Here is a 14,011-nt window from a genome sequence, read left to right as displayed (position 1 = left end):
CACCTAAAATAATAGTTCTCACAGTACCATTTGTATCAGGGTCTGGCCATTTGATTAAGTTATCTTGCCTTCTCTTGCCTTTTAATTAAGAATTTAAAATGTGTGTGCTGCACAGCAGAAAAGTTAGTCCATTGTAGTTTAATAATAGGGTTCATTTCTTCTTCTATAACAATAGAAGTTACTTGCCAGGATTGAAGCAGTAGCTTCAGTGCCATCAAATCCCAGGTTCTTCCTGTGTTTCAACTTTGCTATTCTTAGCAGGGTGACTTCTTTCACATCACGTAAGCTAATACAATAGCTTTCATAACTTCAAGTATAACTTTCTTATTGAGGGCAGGAAAATAGATGGGTGGTATCTCCAGCTCTGTTGTCCCTTTTATTACCAAACCTCAAAACCCAGATATAGACCAGGACCCATGAGATAGGGCTTATGTACACATGTATCCATAACTTAGGGGAAAACATTTACCTTAATGCAAAAGAGCACAATAGTTTGCAGTGAGTCAATAAACGAAACAAGCAAGTAGAAAGACCTAAAAAAACATCTTAAAGTACCTAATGAAACAGTTTCTACTTAGACCTAGATACCCTCCTCACCTACATCCTACTATATGTCCCTCAATCACTCCAAAGCTAACTTTGTCAGACAAAGTAAGGACTATAAAAGCTGAATGAGAGCAAGAGACTGGCACATTTTAATGATGACTCTTTAGTCATTATCAGGCCATCCCATTACCTGGGGTGCTAGTCAGGGAATCCTAGGGTTCCCACACAGACATGATGGGCCTACACCTCTAACAGATCTCTCTCACAACTGTCACTGGTCATCTCCATCAGGAACAACATAATGGACCCCTTTGTGGGCCCCTATAGGACCTTACCCTCAGTATGGATCAACAATGATAGGGACTGTTCCACTCTCTGAAAGGAGGTTGTATAACATACTCTACCTACCACTCAAGGAAGATCAGTCCTAAAATTAATGCATCCTGGAATGTTTCTAGCGTGACCACAGAATGAGAGCTCAGACCTGCAGGGATGCAGAGGTTACATAGGTTCCTATGCTGAATATGGGCCCCAGATCAAATTGATGGGGTTTACAGTTAACAATATTTATATACTTTTCACATATTTGGGAGCTACTCTCTTCCCTGATTCAGCTTTCTAGTCCTTTTTCCAACTAAGTCACCATCTCCCCAGACAATAACGTGGGTCCACCTGCATACTAGATTTCAGGCTCAGGCAAAAACTAGTAAAGTCATGGGCCCCTTGGAATATACCTAAAATAGACCTATTAGCTTTTTCCAAAATGGAGACCCCCAAATGCTCACTTGCAATATTCTTGCCTTTAGGTTCATAATTATTAAACTATTCATTCTTCGTTATATCTCTTTTTTCGTCACCAGGTTCCAGATGCTACCATGATGCCAACATGATTTCTCTTGACAGATGACCCCACCAGTGTGTCCTGGAGCCCCACCTCCCCAGGACCCTGCCCCACAAGGGAAAGAGAGAGACAGGCTGGGAGTATGCCAATGCCCATGTTCAGTGAGCGCTAGAAGAAGAAGTGAGGAAGCAATTATAGAAGCCAGACCTTCTACCTTCTGCACCTCATAACGGTCCTGGGTCCATAATCCCAGAGGGATAAAGAATAGTAAAGCTTTCAGGGGGGGGGGATGGGTTAGGGAGTTCTGGTGGTGGGGATTGTGTGTAAATGTACCCCTCCTATCCTATGGCCTTGTCAATATTTCCATCTTATAAATAAAATTTTTTTTAAATCTTGACATATTACCCTGTGTAAAAAACAGTTAAAAGTATTCAAGCTTATATTTTTAAAAATAGGAAAAAAAATATTTGCACTAGGAGAGGTGGATATGTCATGCAGAAACTGAGCCCCAATGATAACCTTGGAGGAAAAAAAAAAAAGACAAAAGAGAAACCAGATGGCTATAAATCTAAGAATTAAGAAACAAAGTCTAAGTAGATGAAGAGGCTCTGAGATACAGGCAAAAATCATTGAGAATGATTAAACAAGTAGGCTTAGAATTAATAGTAAATGTTAAATATAGTTGGTATGTTGTTTACCTATGAGGCATGCAGAATATAAGTAAATAGTGAATATGATTTGACAAAGAAAGTTGCTTGTAGACAGAGAAGGATGTCACTGGAATCATGATGATAGGTCATCCCCAATCCATCATGCAATAGTGACAACCAGTAAGTTTTCCCTTCAGGCTCCACATGTGCTCTGTTTAAGGATTGCAGCTAAAATGTGTAGCTCTTCAGCAAGTTACATAGAAAGCCTCAAGTGCGATCAGATGTAGTTGTCCTGTGTCCCTTATAAATCAGATGCACCTTTGACTTTTGGGAGCACCTTGCTTGAATTTCCTCTGGGGTCCTCACAGACGCACCAGGAAATCGGACACAAGGAGGATGAAGAGAGAAATACATTTGAACATGACCCTCTCACCTCTTTGTACCCTGCCCTATGTCATCCTTTCCCCCTGACTTCTGTCCATGGATTTTGGGTTGATTTAACGTTGTGTAATTTGAGCATTTCCATTTGTGCCAAGCTTTTCTGATTGGTGGGTGAGCTATGTTTCTGGGACAGTGCTTCTGGCAGTATATTGGAAGCTCTATTGCATCAAGGTCATTTCCTGTAGGACACTATCCCTTGGTGTTTTTGACCATTTCAATATGGCCTTCACCTACTGCCACAGGGCTATCTTTAAAAAAATTGTGATTCTGTGCAAAATAAATCCCTTGGGCTTTATTTATCTGAGTTTTTTTTTTTTCCTCCAGGGTTATTGTGCCAGCACTATGAAACCACTGCTCCTGGAGGCCTCTTTCTTTCTTTCTTTCTTTCTTTCTTTCTTTCTTTCTTTCTTTCTTTCTTTCTTTCTTTCATTGGATAGGACAGAGAGAAATTGAGAGAGGAGGGGAAGATAGAGAAAGGGGAAAGACACCTGCAGACTTGGTTCACTACTTGTGAGGCAGCCCCCCCACACCTGCAGGTGGGGGATTGGGGCTCAAACCGGGATCCTTGAGCAGGCTCTGGAGCTTCATACTATGTGCGCTTAACCTGATATGCCTGGCTCCCTATCTGAGATTTTCTTTATTTTACTTCTCTCTGAATGAATTGGTTTTGATTATTATCAAGGGTATAAATTGCTTCACAGTTTATCCAGCTGAATTTGAGACACTGTGCATGGGTAGATTTTAAAGCCAAACCTGGAAATTAAGTCCAAACTCAGGAGCTCTCTTACTGGTCCATGATTCTCTCTGGTAACCGGTAGACAAGATATCATTTAGTTTATTGAATTCATGGATCTACTGACCACCTCTTAGCTGCTTAACACCAACATCTCCTTTGTTTTCAAGATCTTGATCTTTCCTATAGTCTGTTTCAAATAAAGTGCCTTTTTTCCTTGAGGGGTGTGGGTGGGGTAGGGATGTGAATCTGGGAGAGGGGAGATAGCATAGTAATTATGCAAAAAGACTCTTATACCTGAGGCTCTTAAATCTCAGGTTCAATCCCCAGTAGTACCATAAACCAGAGCTGAGCAGTGCTCTGGTATCTCTCTTTCTGTGTCTTTCTCATTATATCTCTCATTAAAATAAATGACAAAGAAAATTGTGATTCTTAGAGCCAGAGATAGTTCACTTGGATTGTGCACTACTTTGCTATGTGTATGACCTAGGTTCACACCTGGTCCCCAAGTATTGAAAGAAGTTTTAGTGGTGTGGTCTCTTTCATTCTCTCTCTGCTTCTCTATCTCTATTAAAAAATGTGAATTTCATCAGTATCAAAATTCCTGTTTACAACAATCTTTTAGTGTCTTGCCTATGGCTATAACGCTAGTGTCTCTGAGACACAGAAACTGAGCTACTGATTAGCACGCAAGAAATGGATTCAATTATACTCCTGTGGGCCCTTTTATTTGCTCCACCCCACAAGATCAACAGATTTTTGAATGTAGGGTATCCCAGGGTCAAGGTGGTATGACATTGCATGAGTAGCAGTTAGAAAATAAATTCTTCAGTTTTAGAGGGGGGATCTGGACAATAAGAGTCAACCTTATGAGATTTAACATAACTGACAGTTTTGTTTCCCTTTTTCTAAATTTATTTTTATTGGTGCCTCCAGGGTTATCTCTGGCACTCAGGTGCCAGCACTATAACTCTACTGCTTCTGCCAGTCATTTTTTTTTCTATTTTATTGCATAGGAAAGAGAGAAATTAGGAGAAGGGGGAGGTGGGGAGAGACAGAAAGATAGACACCTGTAGACCTGCTTCACCACTTATGAAGCACCCACCCTGCAGGTAGGGAGCTGGGTACTCAAACCCGGATCCCTGTGCTGGTCCTTGCACTTAGTACTATGTATGCTTAACCAGGTGCCTTGCCCCCCAGAATTTTCTCTCTCTCCATCTTTCTTCTTGTTTTTCTTCTATGAAATACAGAGTAAATGAATGTGGGTTGCATCATCCTAGCTAAGTGCTCTTCCTTTCTATGTGCCTTGTGATGTTGCTACTCCAACAAAAGAGATCCTCTCTGTCCATGGCTTTAGACTCTCAGCTCATTCTTCTTACCGAAATTTCCCATATCATTTTCAGCTTTGTTGACCCTGTTCCAATTTCCTCTCTTTATCTGCAGCTCAAAATTGGGTTGTGGGAAGAGACAGCTTGAAACTCTTCCATGAAGCAAAGATAGGGAACACTTAGAGGGGCTCTTGAGAGTAAATTATGCTCCACATTCTCAAAAATCTTCTCCTTCTGAACATTCCTCTTCTCTTCTGCCTCCTCCTTCCACCCCAAATCCAGTAATGAGAAAACTGAATTCATTTTGCCCCCAGAAAACTGCACACTGCAGCTCTAAATTGTGTTTTAAAATTTTAGTAGTAGGCTAAATCAGAAAACACATGGGGAGCATTTTGAAGACGCCCTGCAGCTGGATTTGTTTTATGCTACAGCAGTTTAGCTGCCTGGCTGCTTCCTGCTGAAAGCACAGAGGATGTGCTGAAATGCTGCCACGGTAAACAGAACTGAACAGGCAGCAGCTTCCCTGCACCCACAGACCTACCTTATAAGTTGCTGTCAGCAATGTTATTTGACAGGCACAGAGCTGGGAGAGCAAGTAGCTTTAAAATTCAGAGTTGAAAGGGAGGAATTCCACAAAACAAATTAGAAAAATGTTGGCTGTGTAGAAAATATGTAGTTTGGCTCTCCTAAGTTGTAATTGCGAAAACTAGGGGCCAGAAGTGTTAAAGATAATTTAGCCTAGATGACAAAATTATGAGTGGTTCCTCATTTCTTGAATCAAAACTAAGATTTCTTGGCTCTTAGTCTAATCTTTCTTCTGCTTTGTGGTATTCAAGTTCTTTACTTTATCTTCTTGTCTTTATTCTTGCCATTGTTCATTTCAGAGGATCATGCGTAACTTCTCTGAACAAAACTATTGCACTACAGAAGTGCTTGCAGAATCACAATTGGTTCTGCCACTGGGAGTAACAGTTAACAAATTCACTAATTGGACTTTTGTATTTCTTTCTTTCTTTAAGGTTAATTGCTTGCTTAATTTTAATATTTTACCTCAATCATAAATGGAATCACATAAAATATTTGATGACTCTTGACATTGTGCTGTGAGAATCTAACATATGTATGATGTTTTTATTAGAACTTAAGAAAATCAAACAATTAATTAGCCTAGAGATGTTTAAAGTTTAAAGTTACATGATACAGTTTAGGATTATTTTCTTTTTTTCTACATTGGTTCACACAACATGAAAAATTATAAAGGAGCTAAAAATTATGTGGAAAACATGATTTACTATTCCCTTATAATTTACTTTTTAAAGCTTCCAATATACTTTTAAGTTAATGCAATTTGTTTGGCATTAGATATTACTCTTTTATGTTCCTGTGACACCTTTTCCTCCTTGTAGCTCAGAGTTCTTAATACATATCAACACATTAATCATTTCTATAATACAGACAGAGAGAGTAGAGGGAAAATATCCTTTTAATACAAAAAGATGAGAGCCTGCTTGGAAAATCCAATGTGCAACTGATTTGCATGCTAAATGCACTACCAAGGTATTTGTAAAGTACTTAGAAATTGCTGTCCAACCTATATATGACAAGTTATTGCTTCTAGACACCACTTCAACTGAGAAAAGAGAAAAGAAGAGCATATAGTACATTGCTGAATTATAGGACACCAAACTGCAATATAGGTGAGTTAATATAGGCATAGTTGTTTCAGGTTGTCCTTGGCTATCGTTAAAAGAACAGAGTATTCAACATATATACTATATTTCATATAACAATGGCTTGCTAATGCAAACCATCAACAGTTGATTTTTATTTATTTATTTATCAACAACAATGTTTATTTATTTATTTATTTTCCCTCTAGAATCGCTGGGGCTCTGTGCCAGTACCACAAATCCACTGCTCCTGGAGGCCATTGCAGCTGTAAAGTTCTCTACAGAAAAGCAGAATTCCAGCAGTTGACCTTCCTCATACAACGTTCCAACCCCTGGCATTCTTCCGTGGACATCTGCTTTGGACTGGCATTTCTATCGGACTCACTGGTACAACTCTTGGACACTGCACAAAACTAGCAGCTTCCCTTTATGCTGCTGGGTTTCTCAAAGACTGACTGCAGCCAGCTGCCTTGGGACTCTAGGCCATATCCCCGCCCCCCTGCTAGGTAGTGCCCACAGGAAAAAAAAAACGCCCATCGAGGCAAGTAACGCCCCCCAGAGGCAAAAAAAAGTTCCCCCTCAGGCCTTCCCTTGGCAGTACACTGGTTCTTGTCTTACATGTTCCTTCATGTTTGTGCCAGTTTCTTTTTTGAAAATGCCTGTACGATATAGGTTTCTGTTCACCCCACACCCCTGATACTGTGGTCATTTAGTTAAAAAGAAAAGGGGAATTGTTGTATGTTTCATATTGGTTTGGTCTCCTTCCCCCCACTTCTGGAAGAATTGGTTTGGCCCTTGCTAGTTTTGCGCCTCACTCTCCCTGCCCCCTATGCTACGTAGTGCCAGAGTTCTGCCGGCAGCCGCCAGAGAAGAAGGATGCAGGACAGATCTGTGTGGTGATTAGTTTGGGTTAGTTTTATGAATTGTTGTTCATGAATAAAGAAATACAGCTTCCCTGTCCAGCCGTGTGTCTCTGGTCGTCTCTGTCTACCACGGCGAAGCTAGCCCGGCCTGCTGGAGCCCCCGAATTTTAACAACATTGAAACAACTACTAACATCCACAACTGTGAACCCTTTAATTACTTAGACACATGTCAATCCAGGCAATAGTGATCAGTAATTTGAAAAGTACTGAGAGAGGGTCCTCATAACATAATATATAAAATGGTTAGACCAACAAGAAAAAATATTGGAGAAATGAACCAGGATAAGATTCCAGCTAAAAGCCCCTCAAAGGGTGAAGGACAAAGTAATGAGGTCAACATCCAAATACTGAAGAAAGCATTCTTCAGTCCATAATAGCTGAAAACTTCTCTAGTTTAAACAACATCAAAGACATAAAGATTAAAGAAGCCCAGAGGGTCCCAAACAGAATTAACCCAGACTTAAAGACACCAAGACACGTCATATTTAGAATGAAAAGGAATAAGGATAAAGAAAGGATCCTGAAGGCTGCAAGAGAAAAACCAAGAGTCACCTACAGAGGAAAACCCATAAGATTAGCAGAAGACTTCTCCACACAAACCCTATAGGCCAGAAGAGAATGGCAAGATAACTGTCTAGTACTCAATGAGAAACGCTTTCAACCAAGAATACTGTATCCAGCTAGACTATCATTCAGACTAGATGAAGGCATAAAAACCTTCTCAGACAAGCAACAGTTGAAGAAATCAACTATCACCAAGCCTATCCTGAAAGAAGTTCTGAAAGGTCTCCTATAAAGAGTCAGACCAACATAAATAGGCCACATAGCAGAACACTCTAAAACTCTACAAGAATGGTGTTAAAATATCTTCAATATTTGATATAAATAAATATCAATGATCTGAATTCACCTATTAAAAGACACAGAGTAGGAAGATGGATCAGAAAACACAACCCAACAATATGCTGTCTACAGGAAACCCACCTAACTCAACAAGACAAACACAGACTCAAAGTGAAAGGATGGGAAACTATCATACAAGCCTATGGCCCACAAAAAAGGGCAGAAACAGCTATTCTCATATCTGACACGATAGACTTTATAATAGATAAGATTTAAAAAGATAGAAATGGACACTACTTAATGCTCAGAGGATCAGTCAATCAAGAGGACTTAACAATTATTAACATCCATGCATCCAATGAGAAGCCATCTAAATACATCAAACACCTACTAGAAGAGCTACAGCAATATATTAACAGCAACACAGTCATAGTAGGGGACTTCAACACCCCACTCTCTCAACTTGACAGATCATCCAGGAAGAAAATCAATAAAGACATAAGGGAGCTAAATGAGGAGATAGATAAACTAGAACTATTGGACATTTTCAGAGTCCTTCATCCCAAGAAACAGGAATACGTATTTTCCTCAAGTCCACATGGGTCATTCTCAAGGATAGACCATATGTTAGGCTACAAAGAAAGCATCAACAAATTCAAGAGCACTGAAATCATCCCAAGCATCATCTCTGACCATAGTGTGAATTAAACTAACACTTAACAATCAACGAAAGACTAGTGAGAGTCCCAAAAAAGTTCAACAGTACACTACTTAACAACTACTGGGTCTAAGAGGAAATCAAGGGAGAAATCAAAATGTTTTGAGAATTCAATGAAAATGAAGACACAAGCTATCAAAATATTTGGGATATAGCTAAGGTAGTACTGAAAAGGAAGCTCATAGCCATACAAGCACACATTAGGAAACAAGAGAAAGCACAAATAAACATCCTGATTTCACATCTTAAAGACCTAGAAAAAGAAGAACAAAGGAACCCTAAAGCAGCCAGAAGGACAGAAATAACTAAAGTTAGGGCAGAAATCAATTACATTGAAAATAAGAAAACCATACAAAAGATCAAGGAAAGTAAATGTTGGTTCTTTGAAAGAGTGAACAAAATTGACAAACCTTTAGCCAGACTCACAAAACAAAAAAGGGAGAAGACCCAAATAAATTGAATCATAAATGAAAGAGAAGATATCACAACAGACACCACAGAAATTCAACGTATCATGCGAGGCTTCTATGAAAAACTCTATAGAACAACTCTCACCAAGGTAGAGAGCCTGGAAGAAATGGACTATTTCCTAGATACCTACCAACTTCCAAAACTAAGTAAAGAGGAAGTAGATAATATGAACAGGCCCATCACAGCTAATGAAATTGAAACAGTTATCAAAAACCTTCTCAAAAATAAAAGTCCTGGACCAGATGGTTTTACAGATGAATTATAAAAAACCTTCAATGAAGAACTAATACCTCTACTTTTAAAAGTCTTCCAGAAGATTGAAGACGCCGGAATACTCCCTTCCAGCTTCTATGAAGCCAACATCACTTTGCTACCAAAAGCAGAAAGGGACACAACCAAAAAAGAAAACTACAGACCAATATCTCTGATGAACATAGATGCTAAAATACTGAACAAAATTCTAGCCAACTTAATACAGCAGTATATTAAAAAGATTGTTCATCATGACCAAGTGGGGTTTATCCCAGGCATGAAAGGTTGGTTTAATATACGTAAATCAATCAACGTGATCCACCACATCAACAAAAGCAAGACCAAAAACCACAAGGTCATATCAATAGATGCAGAGAAAGCCTTTGACAAAATACAATATCCCTTTATGATCAAAACACTACAAAAAATGGGAATAGATGGAAAATTCCTGAAGATAGTGGAGTCTATATATAGCAAACCTACAGCCAACATCAGACTCAATGGTGAAAAACTGGAAGCATTTCCCCTCAGATCAGGTACTAGACAGGGCTGCCCACTATCACCATTACTATTCAACATAGTGTTGGATTGCCATAGCAATCAGGCAGGAGCAAGCAATTAAAGGCATACAGATTGGAAGAGAAGAAGTCAAACTCTCCCTATTTGCAGAGGACATGATAGTATACATAGAAAAACCTAAGGAATCCAGCAAGAAGCCTTTGGATATCATGAGGCAATACAGTAAGGTGTCAGGCTACAAAATTAACATTCAAAAGTCAGTGGCATTCCTCTATGCAAACACTAAGTCAGAAGAAATTGAAAACCAGAAATCAATTCCTTTTACTATAGCAACAAAAACAATAAAATATCTAGGAGTAAACCTAACCAAAGAAGTGAAAGACTTGTATACTGAAAATTATGAGTCACTACTCAAGGAAATTGAAAAAGACACAAAAAAGTGGAAAGATATTCCATATTCATTGGCTGGAGGAAGTGCCATCATCAAAATGAATATACTACCCAGAGCCATCTATAAATTTAATGCTATCCTCATCAAGATCCCAACCACATTTTTTAGGAGAATAGAACAAATGCTACACATGTTTATCTGGAACCAGAAAAGACCTAGAATTGCCAAAACAATCTTGAGAAGAAAGAACAGAACTGGAGGCTTCATACTTCCAGATCTCAAATTGTATTACAGGGCCATTGTAATCAAAACTACTTGGTATTGGAACATGAAGAGACACACTGACCAGTGGAATAGAATTGAGAGCCCAGAAGTAAACCTCTACACCTATGGACATCTAATCTTTGACAAAGGGGCCCAGAGTATTAAATGGGGAAAGCAGAGTCTCTTCAACAAATGGTGCTGGAAACAATGGGTTGAAACATGCAGAAGAATGAAACTGAACCACTATATTTCACCAAACACAAAAGTAAATTCTAAGTGGATCAAGGACTTGGATGTTAGACCACAAACTATCAGATACTTAGGGGAAAATATTGGCAGAACTCTTTTCTGCATACATTTTAAAAACATCTTCAATGAAATGAATCCAATTACAAAGAAGACTAAGGCAAACATAAACCTATGGGAATACATCAAATTACAAAGCTTCTGCACTGCTAAAGAAACTACTACCCAAACCAAGAGACACCTCACAGAATGGGAGAAGATCTTTACATGCCATACAACAGACAGGAGGCTAATAACCAGAATATATAAAGAGCTAGCCAAACTCAAACACAAGAAAACAAATAACTCATCAATAAATGGGGGGAGGACATGGACAGAATATTCACCACAGAAGAGATCCAAAAGGCCGAGAAACACATGAAAAAATGCTCTAAGTCTCTGATTGTCAGAGAAATGCAAATAAAGACAACAATGAGATACCACTTTACTCCTGTGAGAATCAGAAAAGGTAGCAGCAACAAATGCTGGAGAGGTTGTGGGGTCAAAGGAACCCTCCTGCACTGCTGGTGGGAATGTAAATTGGTCCAACCTCTGTCAAATGTAAAACATTAATTCCCAAATAAAGAAATTTTTAAAAATAATGAGATTATTCAAATACTGCAGTCAAAATTAGAAAATGCTAGATTTCCATATCTATTTTTAACAATTTCTGTATAATTCTAACACCAAGTACCTTATACAGAAAGAGTAATCATTTGAAACAAAATGCACGACTAGGCCACGGAAATGGAATAATAGTAGCCATATTATAGGGAAATGGCATGTCTAAGGTCCCAGAGGTTCCATGTTCCATCCTTGAAACCACCATATGGCAGAGCTAAGCTGTGCTCTAATTATTCTCTTTTTCTTTGTAGACCTCGAGCTTATGAAAATACATAAATGAATCCTTCTTTAAAAGATGGCATGACTGTTATCCAGTCCAGTCCAGTCTTAAGTGATATCTTCAAGAATGCTCAAGGATTAAATGAAATGTAATAGTACAACCTAGATGGGTACCCAGAATGAGGAGTGTTGTGACAATCTATCAGTCAAAGTTCAGGGCCCCAGTACGCTGGGCTAGCTTTGAGGGCGGGAGACAGACGACCAGGGACTTATGGCTGAGCTGGGGAGAAGTATTTCTTTATTGAGGTGGAACACAGCAGTCTAAGCTATCTCTAATCACAATCTTGTCCTTCTCTCTCTTTCCTCTCTCTCCTCCGGTGCAAGAGTCAGGAACCAAGGAAGTACGTAGGATAGGGGTTGGGGAGAAGGAAGAAGCTCGAACTAGCAAGGACTAAACCAAAATCTCCCAGAGGCAGGGGGAGTGAGACCAAACCAATGTAATAGAATGACCATGTAAATAGACTACAACATCAAGCAATGTAACAGAAGGGATCTCAGAAGCAGAACTAGAAGCATACCAACAACAATCCAACATGGCTATTCAATATTTCCCCATGTTTCACTGCCTCGCCCACAGTTACTTTTGTTGCTAACTGACAATGTTTCCCATATCCTCTACCTCAGACCCTATAGTAGGGTGAATTGTCTCTAAACAGTTATGCCTACCTGGAACTTCAAAATGTGATGTTATTTGCAGATTAGATCTTTGCAGATATAATCAAAGTAAGATTCAGATGTGATCATACTGAACTCAATAAAAATGTAATGACTGCATCATTACATTAGACTGATAAGGGTAGCTGAGGAGATGGTTCAGCTGGTATAGCAAAGGACTTACATGCCTAAGACTCTTGCTTTGATCCCCAGCATTGCATATGCCAGAATGGTGCTCTGGCTTCTCTTTGTCTTTTATAAAAGATAAATAAGACAAATCATAATTAATAAGGAGACTGAAGAGGGCACATAGCAGATCAGGGGGAAAGACCACATGAGGCCAGACACAGATTAGAACATGACAAATCCAGTTCTTGTGCAGTGGTGGTGTCGGCGGCAGTGGCTGCGACGAAAGAAGAGTTTGTGTCACATCATTTTGTTGGTACAGCCTACCAAGAGGCCAGAAGGCAGAACTTATGCAGACTATGAATCTGTGAATGAATGCATGGAAGGTGTTTGTAAAATGTATGAAGAGCATCTGAAAAGAATGAATTCCAAAAGTCCCTATATGATATGTTATCAGTCAGTTATTTGATTTCATTGATGATCTGACAGATCTCAGCTGTCTTGTTTACCGAGCTGATACCCAGACATACCAACCTTATAACAAAGACTGAATTAAAGAGAAGACCTATGTGCTTCTTTGCCGACAGGCCCAACAGGCTGGGAAATCATTAAGCTGGAAGCATTAGGGGTGTGGGGTTGGGCTCAGAACACAGATATGGATAGCCTCCTATAGTGAAAGTTTTGTAGTATGGTAATCCTATTTCCATTGTGGTACATTCTAATCAGTACAGACTGTGTTAGAGAAAATGTGTGGATCTTGTCCAAGCTAAAGTCCCCTTGCCCCTTTCTCCCACTCCCCCCCTTTCTTTCTTTCTTTTTTTTCACTTCAATCATTTTTATAATGTTTTAGATGGAGGTGATTCTTCGTCAGTTTATGTTGGCTCCAGTCCTTCAAATTGTTCATATCTGCTGTAATACTCATTAAACTAACTCTTCTACAAGTTGGAGTGGGGAGTGGGGGTGATGACAATAGTTCACTGTGTCCTCAAGATAAAGTGTTAGTGGAAAAACAAATAAATGGTCTTTAGTTAAAAAAAAAAAAAGAAAGAAAAAACATGTAAGATCAGAAATGGATTGATGATGCAAAAAGCTTTCATTCCTGAGGCACCAAAGGTCCCAGGTTCACCCTCTAGCACCACCCTAAGTTAGACCCAAACGGTTCTCTATTAAGTTTATATATATAAACTTAATATATGTATATATATATATATATATATATATATATATATGCAGAAAATGTCAGGAGTTGCCAGAAATTGGAAGAAGCAATGAAAAAAAATATCTTGTAAAACCTTTGGAGATGTTAGCCTTACCAAACATTTTAGTTTTAGACTTCTATTCTCCAGAACTGGCAGGTAATAACTTTCTTTTATTTTTTTGTATTATTTTAATTTATTTATTCTATAGAGACAGCCAGAAATTGAGAGGGAAGTGGGTGATAGAGAAGGAGA

The 14,011-nt window shown here is 39.0% G+C and overlaps 1 pseudogene; it reads left to right on the top strand.

Annotated features, from left to right (window-relative positions):
- The first annotated feature begins 12,792 nt into the window (after positions 1 to 12,792).
- On the top strand, positions 12,793 to 13,186 carry LOC103127959 (enhancer of rudimentary homolog; annotated as a pseudogene).
- The last annotated feature ends 825 nt before the right edge of the window (positions 13,187 to 14,011 follow it).

This window comes from Erinaceus europaeus, chromosome 11, assembly GCF_950295315.1.
Source record: "Erinaceus europaeus chromosome 11, mEriEur2.1, whole genome shotgun sequence".
Taxonomy (NCBI): domain Eukaryota; kingdom Metazoa; phylum Chordata; class Mammalia; order Eulipotyphla; family Erinaceidae; genus Erinaceus; species Erinaceus europaeus.
Note: the sequence above shows the minus strand (reverse complement) of the source record. Positions and strands in the feature narration are given on the sequence as shown.